Below are 27,728 nucleotides of genomic sequence, written 5' to 3'. Positions count from 1 at the left end.
TGTCTTGATAGACAAGTAGCAGAAGTCGCAAAAAGTCAATGCTCGTATAACGACTAAGACGTTTTGGCTCCCGTGCAAGGTAACCGACGACTTCATCAGCTGAAAGGACCCTGCAGCTGTCGATCAGCAACTTTGCCGAAAAGTCTTACCCTCCCGCGGGGCAGGGAGCCGTATCTCTTCCGGAGGAACGCCGCCTCCCCCTCCCGGTAAACGGGGGCACGCCGAGGAGATAGCGCGGGGGCGGTCCGCGGTGACGCGCCCGGTTTTTGGGTCAAGACGCGCATTAACATAACGCGGGGGGCAGCCGGGGGCGTGGTGGGCGGCGGCGCGCCGCCCCCGGTGCGCGCGCAGCCGCGGGCAGTGCCGCGCCGCCCGCCCCCGCGCGCGCAGCCACGCCCCCGGGGTACGGCGCCGCCGCCGCCGCCGCCGCCGCCGCCTCCGCCGCCCCGCGCAGTCGGCGCCCGGTAGCGCTAGCGTGCCCGCCGCCAGCACAGCCTCCGCGAGTCCGAGCCGCCGCGACCACGTGGCCCGCCGCGCCGCCCACGTGCTCCTGCTGTCGCCGTCGCACCTCCGTGTCAGGCGCTGCGCACCGAGGTGAGTGCCTCACATATATCTTGTTTTCTTCTTTACTCTTAAATGACACCATTTTCTACCTTGCACCGAAATTCTTACAATTTTTCCACTATTTCGAATACCGATTCAAAATCGCATAAATGGTCAATAGCAGAAAAAAATAATAATAGAAATCGAAGACGAGATGTTCGGTTATTTCAGAAATATTGTATGACTGTAGCCTCGTCTGAAGGAAAGGGCTCCTAACATTTTTTGGCACAGTATCAGAATACATTGAACACAATATTTAACAAAGTGTCAGTTACTATTTATGATTCGCGCTACAATCTTCGTTCACAGCCGAATAATGGAACTGCATTTTCGTTTTATGAAAGAGATACCTCTGAGGTGACACGTCGGGACGATTTCATTTCCTAAAATGAATTATAAATCTCTCAATGAAAGTCCAGGTATTACATCTTATTTCCATTTTATAACATCGTCCTTATTCTGAGTCTTATGACACACTAACGAAGCGGGCTACAAAACTGAGTATAACCGATTTGTTCTGTTCTTAAAAGTTCATGTATTCCATAACTTATAATTTTAGTACCAAGTTCAGAGTAAGTTTCACATAGTCGTTTACAATGTGTTAGTTACTACGGATCACGTACACTAATCCAGCTAAAATCTATGTTCACAACAGAAACGCTGGAACGACACATTGTGTCATCGATCACTTATTTATGTAGAATTATGTAACCATCAACTCGGTAGGACACCCTAACATACAGGCTATTTAAAAAAGAAAGTGGCACTTATTCCTACAAAAGGAGGTTGTTCAACACTAGAAGAATAGCTCCTATAGTGACACATCTGGAAGCCAATACCTGTTGAAAGCTAGGCCGCTCTGTCCATTCATCCGCGTCTGTCTGTTACGTAGAAATAGAACTGTAGTCAGTGCTGCAGGGTGTTACCATAGACCCTGGTCTTTCAAATACACCTGGCTCCATTCATATTGCGTGAAATGCTTTAGTCACACGCTCTCGTAACGTCTGAACATTATCGATGGTTGAGCGTACACCAGTGCCTTTAAGTGGCATCGTACCCGAAATACAACGGATTCAGGTTCAATTAACAGAGAAGTCCTGCTGCTGGACCTTCTCGATGGATCCAACTAACATGAAACGTTGCGATGAGGCACCGTCACACGAGCCATAGGAAACAGGATGGTGTCCCGTCATGCATGAACAACAGCTGTTCTCTTTTTTATAAAGGTAACCTCCTTCAGCAGCACTGGTAATTTACCACGCAGAAATCACTTATACTGACCACCTGTTAATCTGTTTGGTACATTGTATGGTCCTACCAGCCCGTGACCCACAATTTTTTCCCATACGCTGACACAGTAGCTATCCCAATGCCTCATCTCCTTGATTGCTAGAGCATTTGCAGTTGTGCAGACTTGCATATTAAAGTAATTTACTGTGCCATCCCGTTTGAATTCTGCCTCGTCTATAAACAAAATGCAAGACGTTAAACCGCGGATTTTCAACGGTCAGTATCTTCTAGTTTTGACCAATCTTCCTCTGGTAGGGACATATGACACCTCCTTCAACCGCCCTGTGTACCACAAACCACACGACGAAAAGTTCGGACACACGTCAATAGTTTTGATTGTATAACATGATACTGACTCCAAATTTAACATACCTAATCGAGGTACAAAATTGTAGAAAACTACTTTATTCTTTTCCTAAACTTATGTACATTCCAGGAACTATTCTTTTCAGGGAACAAATTGTATGCAGCTATATTTCGTATCTTATAACAAAATACATCGTAAAATTTACAAAGAAAAAGTTTCCTCAATTCATTGACGGAACACACTATAGAATTACAAGTAAAATAGATTCTACAATTTAATATTCGAGAATATTAGCGTTATATGGACGTAAAGTATAAACTGACCCAGTACCTTTTAGTGGAGCACCATCTCTAATGACTTCGACGCCCCGAGAAAAATATTTGTTCGATGATTTGCCGTACTATTAAAGTTAACGGAATTATTTTATTACTGTAGAATGAATAGTTGGGCTGTAAAGAAGCTCGTTTAGCAGTAGTTACACGAAACTTAAGCTGTTCCCTTGGTATTGTATATTATTCATCTGGCGCCCGAATAGAGGTATCGACGCGATCTGATTCTTATTGACACTAAAACATACACACACTACGTGTAAAAGAATCAAAGACTTTTCAACTATATGGTACCAACAAATTGCTTGTCCTCAAGCTAAAATGAGCGAATCACCCTGTGCAAGAACCAAAATTTAAATTTAGTAACACTTATCAGTCACTGTTGTTAAAATTTATCGATGGCAGTGTACAATAGTATTCAGTATTTTATGTGAATGAAAAGAACCAAATTACTGGGATAACTCCACAATTTTCCTGAGATACAGTCACTCAGCTGGCTTAGTTTTGTTGCAAGTCGAATGTCATATTCAGAAGATTCTATCAGTCGTGAAGATCCAGTTGACCCAATGGTGGGTAAATTCACGAACATTCTGAGCGACCTTGGTTATAAAACCCGACATTCAACATGACTGATAAAGACTCCAATAAACAATACGAAGAGATAGTATACTACCAACACTGTCGAATATTTGACGTGTGTTGATACAACAAGGTGCAAAGAGTAGCATGTAAATAGACCAATTTACGTTTAACATCCCGTGGAGACATAGAGATAATTTCGAATAAAATTAGTTTCGCTTGTCCATGCGCTGCACGAAGACTTCGAAGAGTTACCTATTAAGGGAATAATAAGGACAGACTATAAGGTGTACGTCGTGAGTTTTTTACGCTAACAGGGTTAAGACAAGAACGGCCGCGAAGCTCTAAGACGTGGAAGTGACTTTTCCAGAAGGAAAACTGTCTTTATTTATGAATTTTCCAGTATGCATATTTTCGAACTATTTACTGAGAAATTTTGAAACGTTGGTGACGTACTTTTCTCTCGGCCTGTGTAAGATTTCGCATAGTAAATTAAGTGAAACTTAGACAGCAAAACTATGGACCATGACTGACTCTTGAATAAGTATAATTTCGGTGCCCTTGTTGTGCTGCACGTAGAACAGCGTGTAGTCTATTACAGGGACATGAGGTGTCTATGAATGAAAACCCAGTAGCTGCCAGTAATTTTTAATCATATGTTAATCAAAACTGACGGCTGCTTACACTTTTACTAAATGTTAATTCAGCCAGCTTCATTACGTTCCGATGCCCCGACCCACGTGGCTCTACCGTGCGAAAGAAGACGTCGTATTCTGCTCACCAAACACTGTTGCACAACGTCTCGCCATTTTCGTCATTTTACCAGAAATTAGTATTTTTTCAGATGCTTCCTTTTTCTCTCCTGACCTGTTCATTTTACATACAATATAAAACATGATGAACGTCGTGATTACTGATGTGAGAAAAGTTTACTGTTCGCTGTTTACATAATATTTATGTGTCTTTACAGCAATATAATCTTAATAATTATGTGGCATCTTCTTAATATTTATGTGTCGTCCCAAGAAATTGTAGGTGAGGGTGTGGAATTATACATATGTTTCTTCCAACATGAATCAGCAAAATTTACATATCTCTAAACATTTTCTGAACAGCATATAATAGCAGATTTCATTGTGCTTTTACTTACATAATATTTTACAAACTTGCAACTTTTCCTCCTGGAAACTACCACAAAACAATTTCCTAATACAATGGCGGAAAGGTTTCTGCAGTTGACTTCACCATGTCATTTACTTTTCGTGGCTCTTTATAAGGTAACATTATTATTACATATTTTTATGATTTTATGTGGATATCAACCTAACGGCAGCAAAGTACTGTATATAATTTCTTTCTATAGATTAAGTTGTAGTAGTTTCCCATTTTGAATAGTGCCTGTCTCTTCTAAAGTTTCTCAGGTTACAACTGTTGACGAGGAAAGCGAGATTTTTGTCATTAAACGTGGGACATTATCTACATTTGATGTCTCTTGTAAGTGTGAGCTATTAACAAGTAAACTAATTTTTACAGCACCCTACAAGCAAAGAACCAATTGGAGTATACATCCATTAACAACATCGTAACGATTCCTTCTGTAAACAAACCCTAGGATGTGGTTAAGCCCTTCTTCCTTGATATTCTTTCATGCAGGATAATTAGTCCGTCAAGGTGTGCAATAGAGCTTTTATCAAATTCAAAATGTAGGTGAGAGGCATATACTGGTACATGGTCATGTAAAGGTCTTAAGGATAGTTCTGTAACATATCTGGATAGCTGAGTCGCTGAGTCGCTGACAGCATTGTCAATAAAATGCCGCATTTTTAGTTCGAGTTACGCCCCAACAGATATTTGTCATCTTGATGCTTCTTTATTCCAAGCATTCCTATTGAGTACCTCCCTCTAAATCCTTTAGATGAACGTTTGTGTACGGCACAAACAAGATACGCATTTACAATATCTGAAACATATTCCAGTCACGACAAGCCTCTATATTCTCCACTTTTATTCAAAATGGTTCAAATGGCTCTGAGCACTATGCGACTTAACTTCTGAGGTCATCAGTCGCCTAGAACTTAGAACTAATTAAACGTAACTAACCTAAGGACACCACACACATCCATGCCCGAGGCAGGGTTCGAACCTGCGACCGTAGTGGTCGCTCGGTTCCAGACTGTAGCGCCTAGAACCGCACAGCGACTCCGGCCGGCTCTCCACTTTTATTATTACCGCTGGTAATGGAAGACATTGAGTTGTTCCTTAATACTACAATTACCACCAGCTAGAGAAGGACGACTGTACTTCATCTTCTTATACGTGATGGACCGTAACTCATACATCACATGCATCTCCCTACCAGGACATAGCTTTGGTAGAATCCTTGCTTATCGAGTGTCACTCACTATCCTTTCCTTTTTCTTTCTTTGGCAAAGCTCTTAAACACCAGTGTCATTGTTGGAACTGAGAACGATTATACCTTTGCATTGAAACTCACAGAAATCACAAGTAACTGTCTGTAGGCTGTTAAGATCCCTTATCAGTTACAATAGAAATTTCCAACTTTTTATCATTCTAAAACTCAATCATTTATAACTGAAAATGGCATTAATATGAAAATTGCAATAGCACTTAATAAAGGAGGAAGGGAGTCGGCAGAACTTGAAGTCATTCAAATAATAAGTAAGACCTGTGGAACCATCCCTCAAAGCTGAGGATACTTTGTACCACTAGAAATCGTTTCTTTAGCTGTTCCAGTCGCAAATGGAACGAGGGAAACACGTCTGTCTCTATGCCTCCGTACGAGCCGTAATTTCTTTTATGTTGTCTTCATGATCTGTAAAGAAACGTATGTTGGCGGCAATAGAATCATTCCGCAGTCTCCTGTAAATATCGGTTGCCGCGCGGAGTGGCCGCGCTGTTGGAGGCGTCATGCACGGATTGCGCGGCCCCTCCCGCCGGAGGTTCGAGTCCTCTCTCGGGCATGTGTGTGTGTGTGTGTGTGTGTGTGTGTGTGTGTGTGTGTGTGTGTGGTTCTTAGCATGAGTTAGTTTAAATAGTGTGTAAGTCTAGAGACCGATGACTTCAGCAGTTTGGTCCCTTAGGAATTCACACAGACACAAAAGTCGGTTCTCCAATTTTTTTCAGCTCTATTTCTCAATTTTAAAAAAGCTGTCTTCCCCCGAGGGGGCCCCATTTGAGTCCCTGGATCATCTCCGTAGCACTAGCGTGTTGATCGAACCTACTGGTGACGTATCTAGCAGCACGCCCCTGAATTGCTTGTATGTGTTCCGTCAGTCAGACCTAGTGAGGATCCCAAATACTCGAGCATTGCTAAGGAATGGGTCGCACTAGCACGCACGTGTTTTCCTTTGCAGATGAACTGGACTTTCTTAAAATTCTTTCATTGAACCGAAGTGGACTATTCGCCTCCCCTACTGCCGAAATGAGGTGCTCATTCCGTTTCATATCACTTTGCAACGTTACACCTAGATATTTAATTGCCGTGACTGTGTCGAGCAGCACAACACTGAAACAGCATGAGAGCATTACAGGGCTGCATTTCCTTTTCATCTGCATAAAATTATATTTCCCCTCGTTTAAAGGAAGCTGTTAATTATCATACCAAATAGAAATTCTGTCTAATTCATCCCGTATCCCTCTTCTTTCGCTCAAAGACAACAGTTTTCCTTATACTACAGAGTCATCAGCAAATAGTAAGAGTTTGGTGCTCAGTCTATTCCTAAGATCATTTATGTATAAAGATAAGAAGAGTGATCCTGTCACAATTCCCTGGGGCGCTCAATACGATGCTCTAGTCTCTGATGAACACTCGTCGTCGAAGACAACTTACTGTGCTCTGTTACTTAACGTCTTCGAGCCATTCTCGTATCGGGGATCCCATACTGTATGCTCGGACCTAAGTGAAAAGTCGGCAATGGCGCAACGTGTTAAACGATTTGCGGAAATCGAGAAATATGGAATTTGGATGATAACTTTCATCCGTGGTTCGCATGATATCATGCGAGTTGTCATCTTGGACAACACCGCCTACCTGTTGTCTTATACTGATGTCTCGTTATTTTATATCGTTATCAACTTCTCATTGATTGTTCTCCGTCGGGAATATCGCCATTTTATGTGTAATGTAATGAAACTTCCTGAGACCACGGCAATAAAGCACTGTTGTAAGTACATTGCACGGTAGTTGAGCATATTTTGAATGCTTACGTAAGATGCTGTTCTTGAAGATAGTACAACATCTTTCAACAATATAGATCAACCCACCTCGTTCTGTCGGTTTACGAAATCCAGAAGACTTTAAATATATTTTTTTTTATTTTTTTTTTGCTTTTCGCGCCAACTGTTAGACATCGGACCAGTTACAGTGCCTTGGTTCCTGGGAGCCAGGTAGCAGGTAGGCTGATAGTGTGGCAGAGGGTTTCTAAATTGGGGATGAATGGAAGGTAATTACAGATTCCAGCATTTGCCTTAAAACCAACGTATACTGCCAGAAAACTTTGAACAGACCACTTGAAATTGTATTTTTTTTTTTTTTTGGTATTTTGTAAGGATGAAGTTATCCACTGTCCCAGTTAAAAATCTATGTATTTATTTATTTACTTACTTATTCATTTTCTACTCATGAGTCCTAGCGGTCTTCGGTAGGATTTTGTTCTTTTGAGCCGAGTGTCCCATTAGGCCAAGAGTGAAGCAGAATGTTACTCGTGAGTATATTGGAGGGATTTCCAGTTCTGCCATTAGCCCGAGAAGCAAGTGGAAACTTTCAAAACTTTACGTCGCTACCAGAAGATAGGGACTGTTGTATTTAAATTCATTCTTGGTATATTGTCGCACATTGTTCCGGTCAAAAATGAATATTTTGTGTACGTGTATGTATGTGTTATGAATAGTGTATTAATTGTATGCGTGTGTGCCAGTGTTGGTGGGAAATTAAGGTAGCACAGATCACGTTGATAAGGTTCCTTGACTTATGAAGAGCCTGCGAGGGAGTTCAACTTTGTGACGTAATAAATAAAAACATAGGTTATAATTTAAAGACAATTAATCTATAACAATAAAGACTTTCTAGCAAACAAAACCCTGTAGGACATTTTCAGAAGTAGCTAAAAGAATCACTCTCGTGTCCGCACTTCTTCCTGGTCCTCTTCTGTTACGGCCCACCTTCTCAAACTTCTTGTTCCTCGATGTCATTATTCCGAACGTAAGAACGTAATGGGTCATGGCTGGATAGAGTTGGTTTAAATACATTAGCTGCATTATGGAAAAAGTAGTGTTCTATTTAAAAAGTTATGACTCATTGCGGTAACTCTCTGGAAATGAGGTAAAATACGTTCGCAGCTTAGCAGAAGAGTGAGGTTTCCTACGTGTAACTATCTGAATAATTATTCCTTTCACTTACTGCTCAGTATTAAAGAGAAAAACAACTAACTTCAAACACTATAAATATACGACCTGGAAGCCAAGTTATGTAGCGCTCAAAGGCCGGCAGCAATCATTGCATTTGTGAACGATGAATTCACGTTATCAGAAAATTTGTTAAGAAAGATAGAAAACTTGAAGACACCAGCAACTGGCGGAAAACTGACAGCTGATCCTTAACGTAGTTAAGCGTAATTTAATGCTCGGAAGTGGACAAAAATAAACTCGCTAATTTGCACAAGTTAAATTAAGAAGAATTTGAGCTAAGTCAAGGGGATGTCTACAATCTTCGTTCGGCAGACCATGTTACAAGCAGATCAAGAGGATTTGGAAAGTTGGAGGGGGATGATCATTTTAGATGTCGGTGTACACTCTGTCACACATTACACATTCGGTTTCAGTTTACTTATCTACTAGTAATAATATGAAGATCGAGACACAATTTCCGTCACCCTCAACGTAGATAAACGTATTTTACCTTGCGTAAATAGAAAAAGAGATTCGTTAATTCTGACAATGGACAGCAGAGGTAAATTAATTGAAATTTGGCTAATTCAAATGTATAACTGTAGTTTCACACACTGTATGTGAGCGTTTCCAAACCAAGTGAGAGATTCACGTTGTTGTTTCAAAGAACGTTAAAGATGTTTCATGTTGCCTTCGTCCGAACTTTGTGTAAGGTATCTAATGGATGCAGTGAAATAATTTCAAAATTGCGCTCCCCTAAACGTCAGGAATACGGAAAAGATATGCACTGGGCGAACAGGCGCTGCAATTAAGGCACAAGACTAGTGCTGGGAATGTTGCGATTTTGTCAGAAAATACTACATTATCGTTTTTTGTGGTTTGCGCTAGTCACTTCTAGAGAATATCCGAGGGTTTTATTTATACAGACTGTCACTCGTTTAACGTCCCTTTCTTATCTAATGCGTTAGAGACGTCTCCACCCCGACGTCTTCGGAGGATTAAAGACAATATTTACATATTAATTACTTCCATGAAACTACAAATTGCTAAAATTAAGATGAATTTGCAATAATGACTGAAAGTAGACTATCACAGCAAGTCAAATCACAATGTATTCCCTAAAGTATTTTATATAGATAGTGTCAAACTGATCGTTAATGCTCAAAAAACATCACATTTGCTAACACAAGCAAAGAAATTTCTTTAATACTAGTTTCGATACTATAATTCAATAAATATTATAAAAAGTCGATATAGAATACTTAACTTATCCATACTGTTATTGATGGTGTTGTATAAACAGAGAAGGACGGATTGACAGTTTTGTTACCTATCACCTGTATTACCAGAGCCACATCATACTGTAAAATATCTAACCGAAAGAACAAAACCAATGTTTCGGTCACTAATGCTGTGCACTTACGAAGGATCCAGCAGTAAACCCAACAGTAGACCCATGTGAAGACCACTCGAAACGTGACCTCTACATGCAGAAATCTTTTGTGGTCACTGACACTGAGGACGGAAGTCTACGCACGTAGGCACGTTTTTTTTTTTTTTTTTTTTTTTTTTTTTACCAACTCCGGCTGGAGAATATAATGTGCATCAAACATTAAGTAAGGACTTCACGATGCGAAAAGTTTCTCTTGCGTCTGTTTAACGTGTAACTACATTACGTTGACAAATATTGTTACTGTGAGACAACAGTAGCGGAATAATCTTCACACTGTCACATAGCCTGATACTGGCGAAATCTACCAACAACAGGGCACAGTCAGTCTACCAAGAATAATATTCCGAAAAATGGACAATAAAATTGAGGACTTCTTATATGACAACTAGTTTGATTTTCGGAACGGCACGGGCATCAATTCTTACGTTGCGATAGAAAATGGACGCAAGACTTAAGAAAAATCAAGTTGATTTCATAGGATTTGTTGCCATGGAAAAAGCGTTCGAAGCGTAAAATTGTCTAAGATGATCGAAATTCTGATAAAAACGGGAGTCAGCTGTATAGAAAGACAGAGAATATATCGTATGTAAAAGAACCAAAAGAGAACAGTAAGATTGGGAGACCATGAACGGAGTGTTGGGGTTAAAGGGGGATGTAATTTTTCTCCCATACTGTACGATCTGTACATCGAAGAATCAATGACGAATATGAAAGAGAGGTTCTAGAGCGGGATTAAAATTCGGGGTGTGTGATATTAATGATAAGATTCGTCGATGACATTGCTATGCACAGTGAAAGTGAAGAAGAATTACAGGACCTGCTGAATCGGCTTAATAGGATAAAGAGTGCAGAATATGGACTGAGAATAGACCTAAGAAAGACGAAAGCAGTAGGAAGCAGCAGAAATTAGATCAGCGACAAACATTTTTTTGTGACAACAAAACAGACGAAGTTAAGTAATTCCTCTACCTCGGAAATAAATAAACCCGTGAACGACGCAGCAAGAGGAGCATGTGCAGACCAGCATATGCAGAGATGGCGCTCCTGGTGAAAATAAGTCTTACTTGTATCAAAACATCGACCATAATACCTTAACCTCAGTAAGAAATTTCTAAGGAAAAAGCACAGTTTGGTGAGGTGGAAGGGAGGGGGGGGGGGGTTATTGTGGAGCACTGATGTCTACAACGTGGCTGAATGGCTGAATCGAGACCTGCCCGACAATCGCGTCCATCCACCTTTCAGGAATGTGTGAATCTGAACTCCCGAAGTACAGTACACGAAGAGTATATGTCAACTATGAGACAGCCCTTACTTTACTTCTTAAGATAAATAATAAGATGAAAAGATTTAGTGGTGTTCCGATTGTGATGGGGAATCCATAGCATCTAACAAGTTTTGGAAAAAATTAATAACTGTAAAAATCAACTGATTTCGAAAAGACAAACATAATTATGTTTCATTCGCCACCGCTTTCCAAAATTTACTAATCAGTACAGCGCTCCCATGGAATAAGTCTCTTGTAGCACCTCGGATTACTCTTGAGTTTGATAATATTTCGTCCACAATTATCTCAGGCAGTAATCATTTTGCAGATGACTTTATTTCCGCTTTTAATGTTTTACAATTTACTGTTGTCCTGGCATTCAGGCGAACAGCATAGCTGCTACAGCAAAATTTTGTCTTCAAAAACCACTGTTTGAAACTGTTAGATGAGCTTACATGAAAAATTTTTCACCTCTTCTCCAAAAGATGTAATTTTTATACGTTTTTGCCTCATTTTATTTATTTATTTCTTTGAGATAACTATTTAGTTGCGAAATGTTTATTCCTGTTAGATTGTATTCATTATCAACTATTAATGAAAGACGCTGCAATTGTAGCTTTACTGAATAGGAATTAGTGCAAATCAATAAGGATTCCACTGTCTGCCACATGCCCCAAAACTGTTGACAATCCCTTATATTATTGATAAGAACGTACGCTGATAAACATTCTCACAAATGTACTCGTTGTATGGAGATTTTCATATCAAAACTTACGTTACGACTTGGACTAAATGTTAATATAAATGACTGCTCAAAAATTAATCTGTAGAACGTTTCTCGCAATTTGTTTCCAGTGCCATTATCATTATTATTACTGTTATTATCATTATTATTATTAATGACTTCAAACTTTTCGAAAGTGCCATAGCAACTTTAATTTTTGCTATCGTGTAACATTTTCCTCATCTATAGACATTTCCACTTCTTCAGTTTCGTATTAGCATTCCTTTTTCTGGAATTCATTCTCTACAACTCTGCACTTTATCGCTTAATTAATTGTATCTTCTACCGTACAAATTTTCCGTGGATTTCTTGCTCGGCTATTTTATTGAGTATCCATTCACTTCCCGTTGTCTTTTGTTCTTTCATTTGTAACATGTATTTCAAGAACCACATTTCAATTCATTCAAATTTCCTCGTTTCAGGTATGTGCAGTCTCAGCGTACGTACACTTGATCTATCGACGTCTCCATCTGCATTTGACTTCCAGAAGCCACCTTCCGATGTGTTGCAGAGGGTACGTTGTGTACCGTGGTCATTTCCAACTCTCAATTTCCCATTCGTGTAGGATGTCTGAGGAGAAAGAAAGTAAGCATCCTGAATTCAGGTACCTATAATGTCTCTAATATTACCGAAAATCCGCGTAAAAACATTGTTGTGCAATATTCTCTACTTCTTCCCTTAACGAAAGGTGACTGGGTTCTAGTCTTGCACTAGAAAACTGGTATAACGAAGGTTTCATAAACTTCTGCCATCGCTTGTGAATTACACTGCATGGGGGTGCTTTTGTTTATTGATGGTCTGACGTCTGATAACAGTTTCAATGCAATGTGAAGAATGTTTGAGTTTCGCATTGAAAATTCCCATACCATCCTGTCAAAGCCCCAGTTTGAAATCACTTCACATTTTATGTTATGATTGTCTAATTTACTAGTGATATTATTAATATTCTCCCCAAAATCATTTTTGTTCACCACACGGTTTGAGGCGTCTTGTCACAGTTCGCGCGGCTCCCCCCATCGAAGGTTCGACTCCTCCCTCGAACATGGGTGTGTGTGTTGTCCTTAGCGTAAGTTAGTTTAAGTTAGATTCAGTAGTGTGTAAGCTTAGGGACCGATGACCTCAGCAGTTTGGTGCCATAGGATGGTACCACAAATTTCCAAATTTTGCTCACCTTTCTAGAAATGCCACCAATTACCTTACAATATCTAGTATAATGAGTCTGTATTTATGTCATTATTAATTACTGAGAACTGAAAGCAAACATTTCTTCAAGAACACTACTTTGCCCAAAATATTTGTCTCCATAAGCTCTGTCACTATTCAGAGTTTCCCAAATAATTTTCGTCTTTGGACTGGCGCATGTTGGGGGCATGTTTTATGTACAGCCTACGGATGCATGTGGTTGAACTAGCCGTGATGGAGTTAGTAGGCTTTTTCCAACAAATATGCCAAAACCTGCTGAATTTCACATCGAAGCAACCAGAACCCAACACCCTCTCCAGATACATGCGAAAAGATGAAATATCCATCGCAGTGTATATCCTGCTGAGGAAAGAAACAATGTTACGCACCAACATTTCTGTGTAAGTGCTTAAGCCGAAATGTCAGCAGTGTCCTTTTCCCCCACGGATGCTAGACCTGCCCGAGGCTTGGTAGAGGCTCTCTGGTCATCACCAGTTTCCTTTGCCGCACTCAGTGAGGTGTTCACGGAAATCTCAATTTGTAGCTTACTGTCCGCGAAATCCAACAATCAGTGATCGAGTCCCAGTTCGGTACACAGTTATAAATGCTTGCACACACTCAACGCACCATGCGCTCCAACAAAGAGCAAAAACACGGAAACCCATGAGGACATACAGTGGGTGGGCAAAAGTAACGAAACACTGCGAGAAATGCATTCAAGAACGTAAATGCAGTACTAGCCAAGCTTGAAATGACAAGGAGTGATCTGTTTTACTTGTTAAAAAAAGATTGCTATAGCCAAGACCGCATAAAAATGCACGAGGGCTATTCGGAAAGTTAGATCCGATAGGTGGCGAAATGCAAACGACATTTGATGAAGAATTTGGACAGATGTGTTGGGCAGCGTCTGTAGTATGCCTCGCGATCCCTTCACGTCGCCATTTTCTGCTGTGAGCACAAAGTGAGCACATAGACATGCCTAGAACAATAGTGTACCCTGCCAACTAATCGTGCCCGCTGTGAGGTTCTGTCTGATTTTGTGCAACTCCAACAGACTTTTGTGCCACATATATTCTTCATTATGACAATAGTCGGCCGCACACTGCAGCATTTTCCGTGGGAAATGTTAGAGTATCCACCACACAGGCCGGACTTAGCTCATCCTGATGCTCATGTCTGTTCACATGAACTGCTGACTATGAAGACAACATTTTGGTGCAGACAACGAACTGCAGACCAGCGTAGAGAAGTGGCGTAAAGCACAGGTACTGTAAATTTGATACAGCCCTACGACAGATGTCTAAGTCTGAGCGGTGACTATGTAGAGAAGAGAATGAAATGCATTCATGGATGCGAGTATCAACCACCATCTGCTGTATGATAGAATGACGACAGTGAAAATTTGTTCCGGACCAGGACTCGAACCCGAATTTCCTTCTTATCGCGGGCAGTCATCTTAACATTTCGCTATCCGAGTACAAGTCACGGGCAGACCCAAACTGCCATATGTCGTCAACCATGTGTGTACGACCTGCGTATATCCATTACGTACAGGGGAGACATTTTACTTCATAATCGCTTGCCCGGCGGATAAATACGACATTGTAGTGACTCGGTTCTTCCGAATTACGAAACAATGTTCTTTCGGACTTGAGCGCATGACCCAAGAGACATTGCATCGTAATTCGGAATAACACAGACACTGCAATATCGTATGTAGAGAAGTTGCTGGAATCTGAAATTGTTGCAAATAAAACATCTTTGATTTTCACTGTGGTTTCCATTTCACGATCGATCGAGATTTACTTTCCCAACAGCGCTCATATATATGCGATTTTCGAAACAGAAAGTTTTGTTCGAGTCCTCCTTCGGGCATGGGTGTGTGTGTATTGTCCTTAGGGTAAGTTATTTTAAGTATTGCGTAAGCCTAGGGACCGATGATCTTAGCAGTTTGGTCCCATAGTCCTTAGCACAAGTTTCCAATTTACCAAATATTATTGAGCCCTCCTGGTCTACTTTAGAGAGGAAGTTGCGTGATCGCTGTCCTCTGTGTCATAATTCCTTGAACTTGCCTCTGTCTTGTGGGAAGAATGAGTTAAGATACCCTTGAAAACGATACAGGACCTATATTTATCCATTTCCAGACGATTGGAAGCTCATTTGGATTCCAGTGGTTTTCCTACACGGATAAATTAGCCACGGCAATGTGCTGCGTTTTTGCTGTTTCCACATTTTTGTCCATTCCCTGTATTATGCAGCCAACCGATTTCGTGTGAAGAAAAATTATGTGTGGTTGGCACGATCTTGTCATCGAAATTAATAAAGACCTTTTTCTAAATCAGGGCTGATCTTCAGCCATAGCGACGACCGCATTCTAAAATAACGTCATCTTACTCAGAGCTCCGATAACCACGTACATGAGGCATTTAACTGTCCTAGAGGACAAAAAATGATGCATTCCAAACTACTTGTACCAGCAGAATTGGTTCCAATTAATGACTTTTGGTGACAGTTATTTCTGTATCAATGACGCTACTGCAATACGTCACCTCGGTTACCTGAAGTGACACAGTGAGCAGCGGAGTGCCGACACAGCACTACCGACAAGAAAAGTAGACAGGATGCGTGTATCGCTAAGATGGGCTTAAAGGAAAGAGAAATTGTGAGAAAGTGAATTATAAAATCATCGTACTGTTGACATCTTTAATATCGCTCCACTGCGCGGGTCTTCTGAAATATCGGAAACTGCAATATTGTTTGTAAGCTATTTCTAGAGTAATCCATTAACTGTAGTCTGTCTCATGGAGATATAATTATGTTGTTAAATTGAGTTTCAGTGAGACACATACAATATAAAGGGACAAAAAATATCACATTATACATTAATATGTTGCCTCTTGAGAATTATTTTCATACGTGATTTGAGTGCGCACTGGAATTAAAGTTAAGTAACTCGTATGAATTAATTGTTTTTTCTTAAACCCTTACTTCGATTCAAGAAACAATTGTGAATAAGACATATTCTTTGTCTAATGTACAGCATAATGATTCTTACTGTAGGAATGTGTACAACGCGCATGGGTTTTGATGATTGAGGTAATACCCCATTCGACACTTTCGTATACCAATACCGTACGACTCACCTGTGTTTTGCTGTTTGAACTACGCTCTGATCGTGATGACTATAAAACCTTAAGGCATGTTACAGTTTCTGTGCGGCAGTACTCTCCTTTTGGAATTACAGATCAGCTGCGAGAAAGCTTATGAACTTTTATTACAGATGAGCAGGGCAGCAACAGGACGGAGGTTTAATATTGTCTATAGGTAAATACTGACTGCGATAATACTCTTCACTAATGACTGTCACTCCACATTGTACACATTGTATGTTACGTAACTCTGTTTTAAATTCATTTACATGGAGAATGTGTAACCATTTGTTTTGTACACTTTCCCCGAAACAGCTGAAAGACAGTATTATTAATATAGAGTACAACGTATTCATTAACTCTCTTCCTTTGGCTTTCATTTATCTGTTTCATACAGAAATTAATCGCAGTCATCTCCTGCACATGATATTCATGCTTTTCATGTGTTGTTGATTGTTTCATATCATCACTTGACGTACAACCAACAACAAAAGACGGAGACGTTAGCAAATATTGTTTTCGGCGTAGGAACATTGAAAGTTCTATTAATATCACTTTAATGCAAGCTTGAGATTTTTCCGCGAAGCGTTTCAATCAGAAACTAAAAATTTTTGAAGCTGTGGTGATACAGACAACAATGATCCATTAATTCTGTAAAGCTTGCAGAAGGTCTGCTAAGTGCCCATGCTATTATTTAAAGACCTCCTCTCCTCCTCAGTAGCGTGTGATAGAATGAAACTATGTAGAATTTTCCTGTTAACGGAAAGGTTAATTAGGTTAACAATTTGATTTTAAAAGTTGCAGGTGTGGCATCTTCAGTTATCAGTGCCAGACGAATATAAAACATATTTTCTTCCGACTTTGATATAAAATGATATTAATTTTAATGATTCTCTCCGTGATCGAAGAAGGAGCCAGTTCGGAACTGAAGAAGGATAGTAATGATGAAAGACAGAGATGAATTTGCTACAACGGTTTATTTCGCGTGACTCGCTTGGGTCCTGAAAGGAGTCATTATCACGAGGGAAAGGAAGACGGCCGGAAGTATGAGGTGATCAGACAGACTACGATGATTCGTGCTAACGCCTCAGCACCTTCTAAACAAAAAATATTTCATTAAAAGGAAATGAATGAAGCAGGTTATGTATAATTATGATACTATAAGAACTTCGTCTTCAGTCTGTAACGTGGTCAATTGCCTAAAAATTTTGCGTGCCCTTTGTGCTCCGCCTTAATACACAATAGGAAATACCACTATGGCATGAAACGTAAGTATTCCAATTGGTTCTGATCAACCCATTTAGATAAACATTGCTGAGCGGCGTTAGCTTCTAATTTATATAAAATTGTAAGTAAAGAAGTAAAAGGGCGGTACTGAATTCTCGTTTTCATTCGCACTGCCTGTGTGTTAACACCTTTCTCACGTTACAATACAATTCCCTCAAACCCTGAGAAAGAATGGACGCTCGAAATGGTTACTTGTTGCTGCCGTGGAGAGTCCAATAATTGTTTCAGAATTACTGTTCTTGTCTCTCACTGCAGATATGTTAGAAATCTTATGTAGTTCTATTAGAATTGAGGGATGGATTCTTATTGAATGTATCCTCTTCTTCAAGAATACCTGTAGTAGATAGATTTTCTGAAACTGATTTCTATATTCAAAATATTGTGGGCTTTGCAGTAAAATTTGACTATGCTGCTTTCCTTTGAAGGTGTTGTCACATCAGATGGTTTGGGAAACCGCCGGCCACGGTGGCCGGGCGGTTCTAGGCGCTTCAGTCCTGAACCGCGCGCCTGCGAAGGTCGCAGGTTCGAATCCTGCCTCCGGCATGGATGTGTGTGATGTCCTTAGATTAGTAAGGTTTTAGTAGTTCTAAGTTCTATGAGACTGATGACCTCAGAAGTTAAGTCCCGTATAGCTCAGAGCCATTTGAACCATTTTTCTTAGGAAGCCTACGGAAAACCAAAATCAGACTGGCCGGTCTAATATTGAACACGGATATCACAATTTAGAAGTCCAATGTCTTAAAAATTGCACTACTTCAGTCGGTGTTTCTCACTATATACTTACACAGGTTACCATGTCTATACATACTTTCTCAAGCGTACTTTGAGAAAACAAAATAATTAAAGTACCTTCTGTGGGACGTGACATCATTTAAGGGTATTTCATAGAATACAGCTACAAAAAATGTTTCGTTTAACATGCCAAATTTAAACAGACTCAATATCCCCAAGATTGGTGATCTTTTAGAGAAGCTCGAAATTTAGCCTGGACTTCAATGCGAGATGCTTATAACAGTTTTGACAACTAAACTTTGTCTCGAAACCTGGCGGAAAATCCAAAGAGATTCTGGTCGTATGTGAAATATGTTAGCGGCAAGAAACAATCAATGCCCTCTCTGCGCAATAGCAATGGAGATACTAACGAAGACAGTGCTGCCAAAGCAGAGTTAAGAAACACAGCCCTTCGAAACGCCTTCACAAAAGAAGACGAAGTAAATACTCCAGAATTCGAAACAAGAACAGCTGCCAACATGAGTAACGTAGAAGTAAATATCCTCGCAGTAGTGAAGCAACTTAAATTACTTAATAAAAGCAAGTCTTCTGGTTCAGAATGTATACCAGTTACGTTCCTTTCGGAGTATGCTGATACATTAGCTCCATACTTAACAATCATATATAACTGTTCGCTCGACAAAAGATCCGTACCCAAGGAAGGGAAAGTTGCACAGGTCACACCAATATTCAAGAAGAGTAGTAGGAATAATCCACTTAATTACAGGCCCGTATCGTTAACGTCGATATGCAGCAGGTTTTTGGAACATATGTTTTGTTCGAACATTATGCATTACCTCGAAGAAAACTGTCTATTGACACACAGTCCGATGTGGCAAGCGGTTCTAGGCGCTTCAGCCTGCTACTGCGCGACCGCTACGATCGCATGTTCGAATCCTCCCTCGGGCATGGATGGGTGTGATGTCCTTAGGTTAGTTAGGTATAAGTAGTTCTAAGTTCTAGGGGACTGATGTCCTCAGATGTTAAGTCCCATAGTGCTCAGACCCATCTGAACAATTTTGAACACACAGTCAACGTGGGTTTAGGAAACATCGTTCTTGTGAAACACAACTAGCTCTTTACTCACATGAAGTATTGAGTGCTATTGACAAGGAATTTCAGATCGATTCCGTATTTCTGGTTTTCGGGAAAGCTTTTGACAGTGTACCACACAAGCCGCTCGTTGTGAAATTGCGTGCTTATGGAATATCGTCTTTGTTATGTGACTCGATTTGTGATTTCCTCTCAGAGAAGTCACAGTTCGTAGTGACTGACGGAAAGTCATGGAGTAAAACAGGAGTGATTTCTGACGTTCCCCAAGGTAGTGTTATAGGCCCTTCGCTGTTCCTTATCTATATAAACGATTTGGGAGACAATCTGAGCAGCCGTCTTAGAATGTTTGCAGATGACGCTGTCGTTTATCGACTAATAAAGTCACCAGAAGATCAAAACAAACTGCAAAACGATTTAGAAAAGATCTCTGAATGGTGCGTAAGTTAGCAGTTGACCCTAAATAAAGAAAAGTGTGAGGTCATCCATATGAGTGCTTCGTTAAACTTTGGTTACACGATAAATCAATCTAATCTAAAGGCCGTAAATTCAACTAAATACCTAGGTATTACAATTACCAACAACTTGAATTCGAGAGAACACATAGAAAATGTTATCGGGAAGGCTAACCAAAAACTGCGTTTTATTGGCAGGACACTTAGAAAATGTAACAGATCTGCTGAGGAGACTGCCTACACTGCGCTTGCCCGTCCTCTTTTAGAATACTGCTGCGCAGTGTGGGGTCCTTACCAGATAGGACTGACGGAGGACATCGAAAAGTTCAAAGAAAAGCAGCATGTTTTGTATTGTCCTGAAATATGGTAGATAGTGTCACAGAAATGATACAACATTTGGGCTGGACATCATTAAAAGAAAGGCGTTTTAAGTTGCGACTGAATCTTCTCACGAAATTCCAATCACCAACTTTCTCCTCCGAATGCGAAAATATTTTGTTGACACTGACTTACATAGGGAAAAACGATCATCACTATAAAATGTGGGAAATCAGAGCTTGTACGGAGAGATACAAGTGTTCGTTCCTTCCGCGCGCTATACGAGATTGGAAAAATAGAGAATTGTGACGGTGGTTCGATGAACCCTCTGCCAGGCAGTAAAATGTGATTTGAAGAGTATTCATGTAGATGTAATTAACTTTACAAAGTTCTTTTAGCAGTTTTAAGTCAAAATTCATTTTTGCTATCGTAATGGATGGAGGAGTGAAGCCAAAATCTTGTACAGCAGCGAGAAACGAGTGATCACAAAGTGACTGACATTTTACGAAAATTTTGATCTTTAGATACAATTAAGGACAGAAACGCAACACTATGATTTTTTTGACTGGAGTAAGATTTGTCTCAAAAATTAAAGTACAGCAAAAATTAACATATTTAAGTTTCTATTTGTGTATAGGTACACGGCAAACAATGAATAACTGATCTACCTTCAAACGGGAAAGAGAACTCTGCGTAATCTGCGTTAGAAATAAATATAAAACTCAAAATTTTCAGCATAATACTTTAAGACGCATTCGTTTCAGGTTAAAAATTAATGATTCTCACAACAGAGTTACATTTATCATGTCGTGAATATATGTAACAATATAGCTTCAAAAGAGACATTTGAACGCTGAAAGTGCCTAATGTGATTACTAGCAGCCAACTGTTGAGACGCTCATCAAACAACACTGAGATACGTTACTGAACAGTGGAACATTGTAATATTGTGGATACGAATGAGGGAGTATAATATACGATTGACGGAGTATAATATTGGTAACAGAGTGAACTTCCCGCAGTATTAGTTGACGTACGACATCAATGCAATTCTTATTGCGCAGTGGTGGACAGAATGAGACATGATGGATGGGACAGATGAGGGAGTGTTGGTGACTTTCAGTCTCCTCTTTGTGGTAAAAATAGTGAGGAGGTAACTGGAAGCCTCTAATGTGTCCGACAGTCCAATGCTAGAATATGATTAGCACATTCTGATTATATGAATTCCTCCATTTGACATCAGTCTGGAAAAAAATGTCTAGTCTATTTGAACGGAAAGTGGACCACACAGTAAATAATTTCATTAAAATAAGAAAACATAGAAGCTACAGTGTTTCTTCGAAGGACCCTCGCATGAAAAAAATGGTTCAAATGGCTCTGAGCACTATGCGACTTAACGTCTGAGGTCATCAGTCGCCTAGAACTAAGAAATAATTAAACCTAACTAACCTAAGGTTATCACACACACCAATGCCCGAGGCACGATTCGAACCTGCGACCGTAGCGGTCGCTCGCTTCCAGACTGTAGCGCCTAGAACCGCACGGCCCCCTCGCATGAGTCTGACTCAATATCTATGGCGTGTTGTGGCCAGTACGTCTCTCTTTACTCTGAAATATTTGTTCCCAAGGCTGCCTGTATATTGTATTGATTGTTATTCTCTAATAGCTTCACAAACGTACTCTCATAGCTTTTTACAACTAGCCTTTTCTACTTTGTCTTCCCTTTCTTTCCTCTTTACTAATTTCCACGAGTCATTTCCCTGCAGTACTGGGCTCCAGACGTATATTCTGAAAATCATGGGTAATATTTGATATCACTAGTTTTCATTTTTGCCTTGATTTCTTAATTCTAAATTCTTGACTATTTTGCCTGTTACGCGAAACATTGACTCTTTGCTTCTAAGATAGCTAAATTCCTTCAGTTTGTATAGTATTTGGTCCTGAATGTCTATTCTAAGTTTGTAACTAATTTTATTTCAGCCACCCATTTTACCTTTAATGAAGATTTCTTTGAACAAACCAATGGGGTAGCAATGGGCAGCGCCAATCCCCTGTCGTCCCGAACCTGTGTGTGTAATACTTCAAAGAAAAGTCTTGGCATTAACCACGTGGAAGCCAACTTGCCTGTTCCGTTACGTAGAGGATATTTTTGAATTTTTCCAACATGGGAGCGCCAAACTAAAAGATTTCCTCCTCGAGTATGGGCGGAAGTTGAGGAAGCCCGGAACTGCGCCTTGCTGCCCCTCCAGGAAAGCCGACGGGTGACTCCGACACCCAGTAGGCAGAACTCAGGTCGACGTCGGACTCGGCTCCAGGTGCCGTGAGGTAGCGATCCGCACTGTACTCTCATTTCATTGTACTCTCATTGCGGAATACCAGTAATCCATGTAAAAGTTGTAATGTATGTCCGATGTTCTTACTAGTAACTAATGTACAAATTGTGAGTACTGCAGGTGGTCACGCAGAACTACGAACGAGAAACTTGTATCTACATTCAGTACACCCTAACATAGCTTTCATGCTGGAAATGGAAAGAAAACTGCCGTTTCTAGGTATGTTGATTAGGGGGATATCAAACGGCACAGTGGGTAACGGTGACTACAGAAAATCTGATTTTACGGACCTCTATCTATATTATGACGTCCACCACCACCCACACACATAGTAATTACGTTGGTAAATAGAGCTCGTACCATGTCAGAGCCTGGAAACCAAGTAGCCGAACTGGAACATCTGAAAATCGTGTTCTGCATTAATGGTTACTCGGAAAAACAAATTCGTCGCGCTCTCCAACGTACAACTGCGTATCGCGTGGACACGTAACCGTAGAAGGCAGAGCCTTATATCCTTACGCTGGCGTTCTGTCCAGGAGAATCATCCGTATTATGGAAAAGCATAACATGTGACGCATATTTTGTCCACCAGACCAGATTAAACGGCTCCTGGGTAGCAATCTGAATCTCAGATGATGTGTTCTAGATCCACCGTGGTTGAACAGCAACACTCGGTAAATGCGGAGGAAACAAAGCCTGTTGCACTCTCGGTTCAGAAGAGAACGCACAAATGACAACTGTTCAAAGTTAGTAATAATTCATGAATAAAAAGATCAACGCGTGAAGTATACAACCACCACTGCCATAGCTTAGCAAAAGATCTCGCCAAGAACCCGAGGAAACTTTGGTCATATACAAAATCGTTAAGAGGGTCGAAGGCTTTCATCCAATCTGTTTTTGACCAGTCCACTGTAGCAGCAAAAGAAAATCCAAAGTAATAGTAACTGAAAAGTACCAGTTTGCTTTTGTTCTACAATGTTATTTTTAACATAACTGTTATGTAGGCATGCTATTCCTATTTTGTGCTATAGGTTTTCCTGTCAACTCCATCGTTATTAATGTATTGTTCAGTTTTTACTATTTCATTGCAAAGATGGTTCTCACTGTATGTTTCTACTTCACTCTAGATGTGTTACTTCTCTTCCAATCTTGTCTGCTAACATTTAACTTCTTTGGTGATAATACTCAGTAAATGTCTGAAGATGGCCTTGTAAGCCGAAAACCGGTTAGCAATAAAAATAATATTGTAGAACAAAAGCAAACTGGTGCTTTTCATTTATTATTATAATGTTGTTCTACCAAGAACCGACGGAAGATTCTGTTAATATGAAAATCCATAGTTTTAAATTTCGCTTTTAAGAAATCGTTCACACGGGAGAATCATATAAACATGTTGTTAGACCATCGCACAGACACCGGTACGGATGACGTAGTAAGAGGCATCTCTGACGTAGAGAAACAGCTGAAAACTTTGAAGACAGATAAGTCACCAGGTCCGGATGGATTCTCAGTTGGCTTTACAAAGAGTACTCTACGACATTTAGCAAAGTCCAAAGCGACGGGAAATAAGCGTAGGTGACTCCTGTATACCAGAAGAACCAAAGAACGAACCCGTAAAATTGCAGACCAATATCCTTAACATAGGTTTTCTGCATGATTCTCGAACATATTTTCAGTCCCAACATAATAACATTATTTGAGGCGGAAGTACTTTTGCCCACAGATTACGCAGGTTTTAGGAAGCACCCCCGTGCGGAACTTAGCAGGCTCTCTTCTCACATGTTAGCCTGCGAAGTAAAGATGAAGAACAACACTTAGATTCTACATTCCTGGATTCCGAAAAAGCGTTTGACACGGTGCCCCACTACAGACAGTTAACAAAGGTGTGAGTAAACGGAGTACGTTCACAGATATGTGAGTGGCTCGAAGACCTTTTAAGTAAAAAAAACCTACATTGTCCTCAACGGCGAGTGTCCACCAGAGACATGGGTATCGTCAGGAGTGCTCCAGAGAAGCATATATGATTGACAGAAAGGATGAACAATAATCTGCGGCTGTTTTTTGATGAAGCTGGAGTGTACGGGAAGGAGTCGTCGTTGAGTGACTGTAAGAGGGTACAAGATGACTTAGACAAAATTTCTATTTCATGTGAGGAATGGCAGCTTGCTCTAAATGTAGAAAAAAATATGTTTATGCAGATGAGTAGGAAAAAGTCCCATAATGTTCGAACGCAGCATTAGTAGCGTATTGCTTGACACAGTGATGTCGCTAACGTAACGTTGCAAAGCGATATATGAGATGGAACGAGCATGTGTGGATCGTGTTAAGGAAGGTGAATGGTCCACTTCAGTTTACTGGAATAATTTGAGGAAAGTGTAGTTCATCTGTCCTCCTCTACATCTTCATATCTACATATGTACTCCGCTAGCCACCAAGCGGTATGTGGCGGAGGGCACAACTCGCTCCAAACTCACCATCTCCCCCCTGTTACACTCGCGGATCGCGCCAGGGAAAACGGCTGTCTGAACGCCTCAGTACGAGGTCCAATTTCCCTTCTTTGAATTGTCATCATTGCGCGATTGGAAAGGTGGTGGCAATAATAAGTTTTCTACATCCTCTGCGAAGATCGGATTTCGGAATTTAGTGAGCAACCCCTTCCGTTTAGCGTGTCGTCTATCTGGAAGTGTGTCGCACTTCAAACATTCTATGAGATTTGTAACCCTCTCGCGGTGGCTAAATGTACCTGTCACGAATCTTGCCGCTCTTCTTTCGACCTTCTCAATCTCTTGAATCAGACCCAACTGTTAAGGATCCCATACAGACGAACAATACTCGAAGACTGGACGTTCCTTTGTTGAAGGACTGTATCGCTTCAAAATTCTAACAATAAACTTCAATCTAGAGTTCACCTTGCCCGTTACTTGTGTAATCTGATCATTCCATTTGAGATCATTTCGAATAGTCACACCCAGGTACTTGATGGATCTTACCGCTTCCAAAGGCTGGGCATTTATTTTGCACTCTTACATTAATGGGGATTTTCGCCTTGTTATATGCAGTAAGTTACACCTACTAATATTGAGAGATAACTGCCAGTCATTACACCACGCATTTATTTTCTGCAAATCCTCATTGATTTGTTCACAACTTTCGTGTGATAGTACTTTCCTGTAGACTACAGCATCATCGGAAAACAGTCTAATACCGCTGTCAATACCATCAACCAGATCGTTTATGTAAATCGTAAAAAGCAGCGGACCTATTACGCTGCCGTGGGGCACACCTGAAGTTATGCTCAACGGCTACATCTTTATCACACTCCACGATCAGCGTAACGGTGGGTGGTAGAGGATCCTTGTGTCACCACTCTCATTGTCTCCCTCTCCTGTTCCCTTCGCACAGGACTCGTATGAATTTCTCTTATCTTCTCGTATTGGTCACATTATTATACGTGGCGGCAGTACAGTATGTCGTAATTTTCTCGTTGGAAACTGGTCTTTTAGGATTCTCATTCAGTGTCATAGAAGAGCTTCCTTGTAGCGGCTGACACGTGGATTTAGTTAGCACCTCTGTGGTGCTTATCAAGCGATCCCCTGTCCAGAGAGGCCACAAATGCAACAGATTAATTTTTAATGGAAAGACTTCCGTCCATATCAACATAAGAAGAGTTAAGATACATTGTTCGGAATACCAGTACAGGATACGCAACATACTGCCAATGTTGGTCTGGCTGTGATTTTTACTCGAGAAAAATGCTATTACATATCCTAATAGTTTTGTGGAACAGGGCGAAGGCTACATTGGTGTAGTGTAACGGCGTGCTAGATATTTTAAGGGCTACTGTGCTGCTTCTGACGCAGTATAGCCTACGAAATTTCTACAACGACGAGAACTGTCGTATTCTAAGTTTATATTTATTTATCACAAGACCACCTATCACAACTAGAGCAAAGTGAAAATGCCATTGTATGGCAGTGAAAGAATGGCACCTTTTCTCTCGCATTTCTTCCTGTTAGATGAATACACTGACTGTGGAAGATTAACAAAATACCCATTCACGATTGGTATTAAGTCTGTAGTGGACACAGAACCTTTTACGATCATGAATTTCTACAGATGCAGGAACAGATGGAAGTCACAATATGTCACATTTGGTAAATTTGGTAAATATTGCAATTACAACAATGTGAACTTAAAAATCATTCACTTTTTTCCATTCTCTAACCACTTTTCATCGTACTAACTATCATGCAGCCCTACTGATGACTGATGCAGTTCTTTCCGAATATTTCTGCGCCCGCATCTCGTGGTCGTGCGGTAGCGTTCTCGCTTCCCACGCCCGGGTTCCCGGGTTCGATTCCCGGCGGGGTCAGGGATTTTCTCTGCCTCGTGATGGCTGAGTGTTGTGTGCTGTCCTTAGGTTAGTTAGGTTTAAGTAGTTCTAAGTTCTAGGGGACTTGTGACCACAGCAGTTGAGTCCCATAGTGCTCAGAGCCATTTGAATATTTCTGCGTCCATTTTTAGTTCATTAGAATTCGGTAGTATATGCCACTAAAATCATCTTACCAGTTAGGCGGTACGAAATAATAAAATTCCCTTTCGTATCGGGAAATAGCACTGCGTTAAAGACAAATGTTACCGGCTTCATATTCTCTGGAGCGTTTGAATTATCTTTGTATCGAATTCTCCCATCAGCAATTCGCCCAGTACATCATGTATCTGGTACACACTTGACTTTCTTCGAAGAAATGATATCTGAGAAAGATGGCTCGCAACCCCGACTTTCAAAGTGCTATATACAGTGACGAACAATAGACATTCAAAACGGCTAGTAATTTATCAGAGCAAGTGAGTTTTAAGTTAAGCGAAAAGGAATTATTGATCCCTGAGACACGTTTTTAATAGAACAGACAAGACGAAAGCTTTTCATCACACAATTTTCTACAGAGTTTAACCTATATTAATGTAGCAGCATCCCTCCTATTGTTATAGAAATTTTATGTGCAGTAAGGCGGGCACGAGAAAAGGTGTATCAAAGACTCGTCAAAAGGAAGTATCCTAGAATAGTTTCCCCTTAACAGCAACTGGTATACATCGAGAACTGAAAGGCACTTTATGTATCTGAAATAAAGCTATGAATACAGCATTTTTTCTTACAAAACCTGATT

General features: G+C 40.5%; 1 protein-coding gene across 1 annotated transcript in view; it reads left to right on the top strand.

Annotated features, from left to right (window-relative positions):
• Nucleotides 1–461: 461 nt before the first annotated feature.
• Nucleotides 462–27,728, top strand: part of LOC126176357 (LIM domain only protein 3-like) — a 1,143,263-nt gene continuing 1,115,996 nt past the window's right edge. Inside the window, exon 1 of the mRNA XM_049923511.1 lies at nucleotides 462–594. The gene's annotated coding sequence lies outside the window, so the exon portion shown is untranslated. The remainder of the gene's footprint in view (nucleotides 595–27,728) is intronic.

The sequence above is a fragment of the Schistocerca cancellata genome, chromosome 3, assembly GCF_023864275.1.
Source record: "Schistocerca cancellata isolate TAMUIC-IGC-003103 chromosome 3, iqSchCanc2.1, whole genome shotgun sequence".
In the NCBI taxonomy this organism is placed as follows: domain Eukaryota; kingdom Metazoa; phylum Arthropoda; class Insecta; order Orthoptera; family Acrididae; genus Schistocerca; species Schistocerca cancellata.
This window is presented reverse-complemented; position numbering and strand designations above follow the sequence as displayed.